The sequence below is a fragment of the Herpailurus yagouaroundi genome, unplaced genomic scaffold (genome assembly GCF_014898765.1).
Source record: "Herpailurus yagouaroundi ecotype Mexico unplaced genomic scaffold, PumYag 77, whole genome shotgun sequence".
Lineage (NCBI taxonomy): Eukaryota > Metazoa > Chordata > Mammalia > Carnivora > Felidae > Herpailurus > Herpailurus yagouaroundi.
This window is the reverse complement of record NW_024412388.1, coordinates 50,263,413-50,270,546: the sequence shown is the minus strand read 5'-3', so window position 1 is coordinate 50,270,546 and position 7,134 is coordinate 50,263,413. Positions and strand designations below refer to the sequence as shown.

The 7,134-nt window shown below is 50.8% G+C and overlaps 1 protein-coding gene and 1 long non-coding RNA gene across 7 annotated transcripts in view; both read right to left on the bottom strand.

The window, feature by feature from the left end:
- LOC121027225 (uncharacterized) overlaps positions 1-6,536 on the bottom strand; it is an 8,113-nt gene extending 1,577 nt beyond the window's left edge. The window contains exon 1 of the long non-coding RNA XR_005788613.1: positions 2,054-6,536. This is a non-coding gene — a long non-coding RNA (uncharacterized LOC121027225). The remainder of the gene's footprint in view (positions 1-2,053) is intronic.
- NFIA (nuclear factor I A) overlaps positions 1-7,134 on the bottom strand; it is a 579,301-nt gene that overhangs the window by 397,148 nt on the left and 175,019 nt on the right. The gene's annotated exons all lie outside the window — the stretch shown is intronic.

Sequence of the window (7,134 nt, the reverse complement as noted above, 5' to 3'; positions counted from 1 at the left end):
TGTGTGTGTGTGTGTGTGTGTGTGTGTGTGTGTGTGTGTGTGTGTGTGTTTCACAGACGCTCCATGATTCTATCTAAGATGCAGTGATGATGGGGTGGAAGAGGTTTTGATGTAGAGACAAAAAGAGGTCACATTCTTCAGGTGGCATCTGTGGACACTGGAGGTAATGAAAGTGAGGAGTCCAGTTTGCCTGAGTCCTTAACAATAAAGATTGTGTCTATATTAAGAGCTACTATTGTCCCAGCTCTGAAGTATATATAGCGTATAATGAGTGCTCTTTGAGAATGACAATGTAATCTTGTAATTATATTGGGGAGGGAGGGTCAGCCAAAAGGATTTTGAGACTGGAACAATATTCAATATTCTTGTTTATTTGTAGCCTGTATATGAAATGCATTAAATCCCTTGGGTAATTCAGAGAATATTAACTTTTTAGTGGGTAAGAGTTCTTCTGTGCCAGATCGGCTGTCTAGATTGACCGGATTAATAGGATTAATTACTCCCTATCTACTTTTTCAGAAAACAGCTCCAAGCAGGGTCACAGGCAGGGGCCACTGTTTGACACCCCCCTCCCCCTTTTCTCTGAGGTGAGCGGTCAAGAGTGTGAGTGCTAGAGCCATACCACTAGCTAGTTTCGACATGCACTAGCTGAGTAATCATAGACAAATTATTTGCTTTAGTTGTGCCTCAGTTTCCCACATTTATATAAGGGGGATTATAATGACAACTAATTCATAGGGCTGTCGTCAGGATTAAATGAGTTATATTAAAGTGCTTGGAACAGAGCATGGCACATGTAACAAACAGCTCAATAAATGTTACAGGTTATTATTACTCCAATGTAAACACAAGGAAAGCAAGGTCAGATATAATAGAAGAATCTTTGAGCTGCTCCTGGATTTCAACTAAGGCCTCTAAGCACTTTATTTTATCTGGCTTTTATGTCAGCTTAAAGCAAGGAGCTCAGCAGTCTTTATTATTATTAAGAATAGGCCAGAACATTCCCTACTAAAACTCCATTCCCATGCATACAGTAGTTATGAAACTGAAGAATTCTCCACTTGACCAGCTCAATGTAAATATGTAATATTGGCTCTATATGTTGAGTGTGTACTTATTGATGTGTGTTTTGACTATCCAGGTGGGAAGAAGCCAAGTTTTGTTTTTTTGTTTTTTTCTTTTCCTTCCCCCTTTGGAGAGAAGTTTCCAAGGCATCAGTTCCTGACTGTTTCTGTTGTGGTATTCTTTGGTACACAACTTGTTACCTTAGGCCTAGCCGCTGTCATTGAATTATGAAGTCAAAACAACCCCAAATCTCTGGCGTGCTCCCTTTGTATCATTATTAGTTTAAAGGGGAAAAGCGGCATCCTGAATTTCTCTCCTCTCTTAATGACTCCCAGAGTCCAGACTTGAACAGGGCTTTAGGAAGGGTCACAGGCAAGGAATGCTTAAGGGAGCAATTCCACTAGTGTTTGCAATTTGGGATTGGAGGCGAGCTGCAGTTAAGCTTTATAGAGGAAGTGGAGATTAGGTGTTTTTCCAGAACAAGATAGGCGCTGGCAGGCCTAGTTAGTTCCCTGCTTGTTGGAAAGTCGTGTCCCCCTTCTTTCCTCCAGTGGCACCTGAAGCCCAGGTGCACTAACTGTTCTACCAGGGGCCGGCGAAGAGACCAGGCTGGCAGGCCTGGGACGTCCGGAGTGGCATCCGACACCAAGTTTAGAGGGCGGCAGGCGCATGGGTTTTAAGTTCAACTTTGGACAGAAAGCGTCAGCGACTGTTGCTGAGAGCGGCGAGAGAAAAGTTGATTCGTTCTAAGCGCTAGCGTGAGCGCTCCAGATACACTTGGTCAGTTAGATGAACACAATATCCTAAATAAATAAATCAATAAAAGACGGTGCGCTGCCTTCTACTCCACCTTCTTGCCCTCTTCCTTCCCTTTGTGGACGCGGAATGAGACTTTAGCTGGTGAAGACTCCCCCCTCCCCATTATTATCACAGGCGCACACCATTCTAAAGAGACTCTGTAAGGTGCCAGAGAGGAAGCCCAAGGTACCTATATTTCCAAAAATTTCGGGAGCCAAAGATGAGAAATCTGGCGAGTTTCTTTCCTCCCTGCCCGCAGCAACTTAGCATCCAGAAGCTGTGGGCGTCTGGCCGCGCAGAGCTTTCCAAGACGTCCGGCGTCCGGGAGACGACTTCACTGATCATAGTCCCTAGTGGACCGCGGACTTGGCCAGTTTCAGAGGTACTGGGGAAACTGAGAGCAAATAAATTAAATCTACCCTCCATCACCACCAACCAGGACGACGGGGATCCTCCACTCCAGGCCTGGAGGGGGGTTGGGGCGACGGCAGGTGGACCGAATAAGCAGGAGGTGGGGAGCAGCCCGGCAAGGTCATGACCGTGAGGCCGCCAGAGGAGGCCGCGGTGCGCAGCGGCCGGGCGCCGCCCTCTGGCCCCGGAGCTGACCCCTCGGCGCGCCCCCTTCTCGGCAGCCCGCCTGGCGCATCCCTAGGGGAAGGAGGGAGCGACGCGGTGGAACCGACCCTTACTTTCGCGGTGGAAGCTGAAATCCGCGGGGCTCCCGGATGGCTGTCCCATAAGGATGTTCGGATGCTCAGCACAACTGAACTTTAGAAGGGGCTCTTTGCACTGGTCCCCCTTTTTAATGGCAACCTGTGAGAAACTTTTGTGCCCTCCCCTCCGTGTCTTCTTGCCCCGGGAACTTGGCCCAGACGACCTAGGTCTCCACATTAATTCGTGGTCCCACCTACTCAGCAGCCCCTTCTCTCAGACAGACTTCTAGGATGTCTTGTAATGAAGGGAACAAGTTCAATGCTTTTTTCCTTTGGGGGGAGCATTGTGTGATTTAAAAATCTCCTAGGTGTTACAGAACAAGCCAGACCAAACAACAAAACCAAAAACAAAGTGCGCTGCTTTCACGTGAGTGTAGAGTGGAGTCAATCCAAACCTTCCTTAGGCCAGTCTGAGTCTTTGGTCAGATAGTCGAGTTCCTGAATCTTTCAGAAAAACAGAGCCCTTTTCACACACTTCTGGAGGGGACTTAATAAGACTGCAATATATTACCACGTTTAAAAGGTTTTTGCAGAGGCAAGATTTCCTAAAAGCGACTTGCCAGCGATGCATGGAAAAGCAAATCCGCTTATAGAGAGGAGCCGCTGAAGAGGAAGGGGGGAGAAGGAGCCCCAATTAAAAACCGCAGTTTCCAACTTTTGAACCACAGCACTGATAATTGTGGGGCTGTGGGGGCTGCTGGAATGTACCGACTGCCTCTGGAGCAGACAGGTTGTAGACCTCCAAGGCTGTTTTCAGTGTTGGCTGGAAGTCCCCAGACTTCTTTTCCGGTAGCCTTTCCCCTCAATGGCCGAAGTTAAGTCCCCCCTTTTGTGTTTTGTGGGTGTGTGCTCGGACCCTGCTTGTGTGTGTGTGTGTGTGTGTGTGTGTGTGTGTGTGTGTGTGTGTATGAAAAGCCTTGCTCCTCACACACTTGAAGTGCATAAGTTTTTGTTCTTTAGCTGGCAGAGTGTGGACCCAGGATGGGGATGTGGGTGCCAATGCGGGTGAAATCCTGTGTTTGTGCCAGTTTGTTGTCTGACCCCTCACCCTACTGCTGAGGAATGGGCCTAACACAGCTTTCATCTCCAGAAACTTTTGCTGGAGTTTCTCTCTAAGACAAATCATTTAATTATTTTGATCTGAAGGTTTTGGTATTTTGTATAATGAACTCAAGAGAAAAATCGCGGAGTGTGTAAGTTTTGTGATTTCTCTGAGCTTATAAAGGTTCTGGATCCCATAACTCTGAAGGGAAAATTACTGAGTCTTTTGCTCAGAAAGTATAACCTTCTGGGTTCATGAGGGTACGGATAAGGAAGGACTGCTTTCCATAAACTTTAACACATCCCAAACCAGTGCACCAAGTCTCAACTACCCCGCCTTTGGGAACACACATGCATCCCCCAGGTATTTTTGGTCGTCTGGTGGTTACCAGGCTATTTTGCAGCATGTTCTCAAACTATCTCTTTGAGTGGCCATTCTAACTTTTACAAAGTTTCTTACTGTTTACCATGATAAGTTGCACTTGCCCTGTGTGCAGCACAAGCTTGCCTTTGAGCCCTTGACATGCTTCCAACCCTGTACTGGGAGTGTTTTAAAGGTTACATTTTAGTCTTAAGGGATAAAAATGTTGCTTTCATCCTGTATACCCAGAGTGCTGGGGGTAGAGTGGCCAAGTTTGTAGGAAACCCGATCTCTTAGCTTTGCTAACATCAGGAGGATAGTTTCAACACACCAGTCCTTGCCTGCTAAAATGTCAGAGCAGAGTACTCGGGGGCGCACTGCATACGGGTCACCTGTTTCTGTCCACCGGCGGGTCCCGCCTCCAGCGCCGGGGATGCTGGGCGTGAGGGATGTTACACACACCTGCAGATTTTAAAGCAGCCCAGGAGAGCGGGAGTACCCCTTTTTCCGTCAGGGCTGCTTAATGTAGCAAGTGCTAGACCTTCACAAAAGGGAAAACATTTTAAGTCTGTCCTTTCTTAGGAAGCGCTTAGAGACCAGGCCCACCAATATTCCGGATAAAGTTAACGCTACAGAAATGTGTGGTGCATTAGGAGGCCGACTGGGGACTCAATGAAGACCAGACTCTTACAGTTAATCTCGCCTCCCTCTTTTTGTTTCCATGGCTCTATTTTTCCTTCGGTCTTTTTTCCTTCCCTAAAGGGTTTCCTAACCCCCCACCCCCTTTTTAAATGAAGTAGACACTAAATTTGAGAGTTAATGTTGCAACCAAACTCTTCGGAATCCACCGCTCAGTTCGCTACATCTTTGCTGCCTGTAATGACAGCCACTATTGTTCTTAAAATTCACCAAACTAACTCTTTCAAGTTCTTTGAGAAAGTGTAATAAGTCTTAATTGGAAAACACCACCACCGCCCAGTTCTCATGTATTTTATTTCCTCAGATCAAGGAAGAGGACCCCAAGCGAAAGAATAAACTTTATGCAGATTATTTTTTAGCGATTCTTCTTACTAAATCGTGCAGCTCCACGCGATCCCCCTTGTACCTCTTCCCCCGGTGTCCTCACTAACCCACTCAGCAATTGTCCCCAGACGACTCTGCGGGTAGTGAGACCCTCCGAGAGGAGCCTCCACGTACTTGCTCCCTCGCTAAAGCGCTCAGTTTCAAAAGTTCTGAGAATATCTTCTTCAGAAACTACAAATGGAGCAAATCATTTACCTAAGTCATTCAAGAGCCTCTATAGGAAGGACTTTGCAGGATGATGATCCTTATAATGCGGTACTAATGAAAATCCCCTTGGTCCCTCTCTCTTGGCCTCACGAGGGACGGCGTCCGCTCCCTGTCTGCGGTAGAGAGGCCCCGGCCAGCGGCGGTCCGGCGGCCCCTCCTCAAGTGCCCCCAGATGGCACAACCAGCGCGCAGAGCGACAGCAGCGGCTCCAGACGCCGCCGGGGCCACTATCCCATCCGCCGTCCCTGGCCACCCCCTTCCCGCCTCCCCCCACCCAGCGCGGGCCACTCCTAGGCTTTCCTTCTCGCCCTCCCCAGTGATTTTATGGAGGGGGGGGGTGGGATGTAAAATGGGAACGTTCCCTCCATCGTGATGCCCAATTGCTCAGCTGTCTCCCACCGGAGTGGATTGTAATTAAAATCCGGGAATTCAATTTTGCTGCGAAATCTTAGTTTCCTAGGGAGGGGCTGGAGGGAAGGAAGACCCTGCGGAGATCGCGGGCCAGAGCAGCCCCCCACCCCGCCGCCCTGCCTTCCCGTAGGGAAGATGAAAGCGAAGGGTCCCTGGAGGGACTAACAGGCGCCCCCCCCCCCCCCCCCCCCCCCCCCACCATGGGGCCAGGGCTTTAGGGAAGAGGAGGCCGAGGCCAGGCGGCGAGTGCAGGGCGGGGGCTTCAGGTCCCGCGGGCCACCGAACCCCCCTTCCCAGGCTGGGGAGCTCTTGGCCCTGCAGGTGCACCCCCGCCCCCTTTTAGGCCCCTCCTTGGAAACCGCCTTCCGGCCCAAGTTCTGTTCTCGGAGGCTTTGAACGAGGCCTTTCAGAAGTTTTTTAAAGCTGCCCCGCCCAGCACTCACGGGGTCACACTCTCCCCCACCCTCCACCCCCGCTCCAGCTGCCGGCAAAAGGGGGTGCGGGGAGGGAGCGGAGGGGGCAGGCTCAAGGCCCGGGGATCCAAGCACAAAAACCAGGGGCGGCTGGCTCGGCCTAGAGCGCTTGGAGATCGGCGCCTGAACCCTACCTCGGAGGAAGCTCAGGCTAACTGCTCGCCCGGCGCGCCAGCCCCGAGTGGGGGAGGGCGGAGAGGTGGAAGACAGACCGGGCAGGGGGGCACGGCCACATTGCCAAGGTTCCTTTGCAGAGCTCGCCAAGAGACTATTTTAATTGGCCTTTAGGGGAGGCAGCTGGTGACCCGTGTCCACGTTCTCCAAGTTCCCCTGAGCGAATCAGGGCGCCACCTACAGGCGAGCTCCAGGTAGCAGGAGGGAGATGGGAGCGCGGGCCAAGTGCTGCGGCCCCTCCAAGCAGGGCCTGGTTGGTGCAGAGCCGCCTCTGAGCTCCAGCGTCCGAGTTCTGCCCTCTAGTTACGGGTCTGTGGGCAGCAGCAAGCGTCCCGAGGGCCCTGGGGAGCGGGGAATTGGGGGGGGGGGGGGTAAATACAGGAATTGGGTTACTATACCGAAGAAGTTTCTCCTCCAGGCTAGTCTCAGGGAGTGAGTGCAGCGTGTTTCTTTGTGGCTGTGTGGCCTTGGACAAGCTGCCTAATTTTTCTGAGTCTCGGTTTCCTCATCCTTTAAAAGGGGAGCAGTGGTACAGTTTATCCCTCGCTTTTGGAAGTGTGAGCCAGCCACTTCACTTTCACCAAAGACCCACCTTGGTACCTGTTTTCGAAAGCAGAAAGAAATGGAAGAGGACTCTTGCAAAACTAGCCATCAGCGTTTTTGTGTTATGGCCAGCCCTCAGCCACGCAGCGAGTCCCCTGAGCAGTTAGAGTGGCGCCCCCAAGCTCCTGCCCCGGGAGCTACAGTCAGCATCTCAGCATCCAACCCGTAAACCTTTGAATTCTCTGTGAGCCTCTGTGCTTATTTT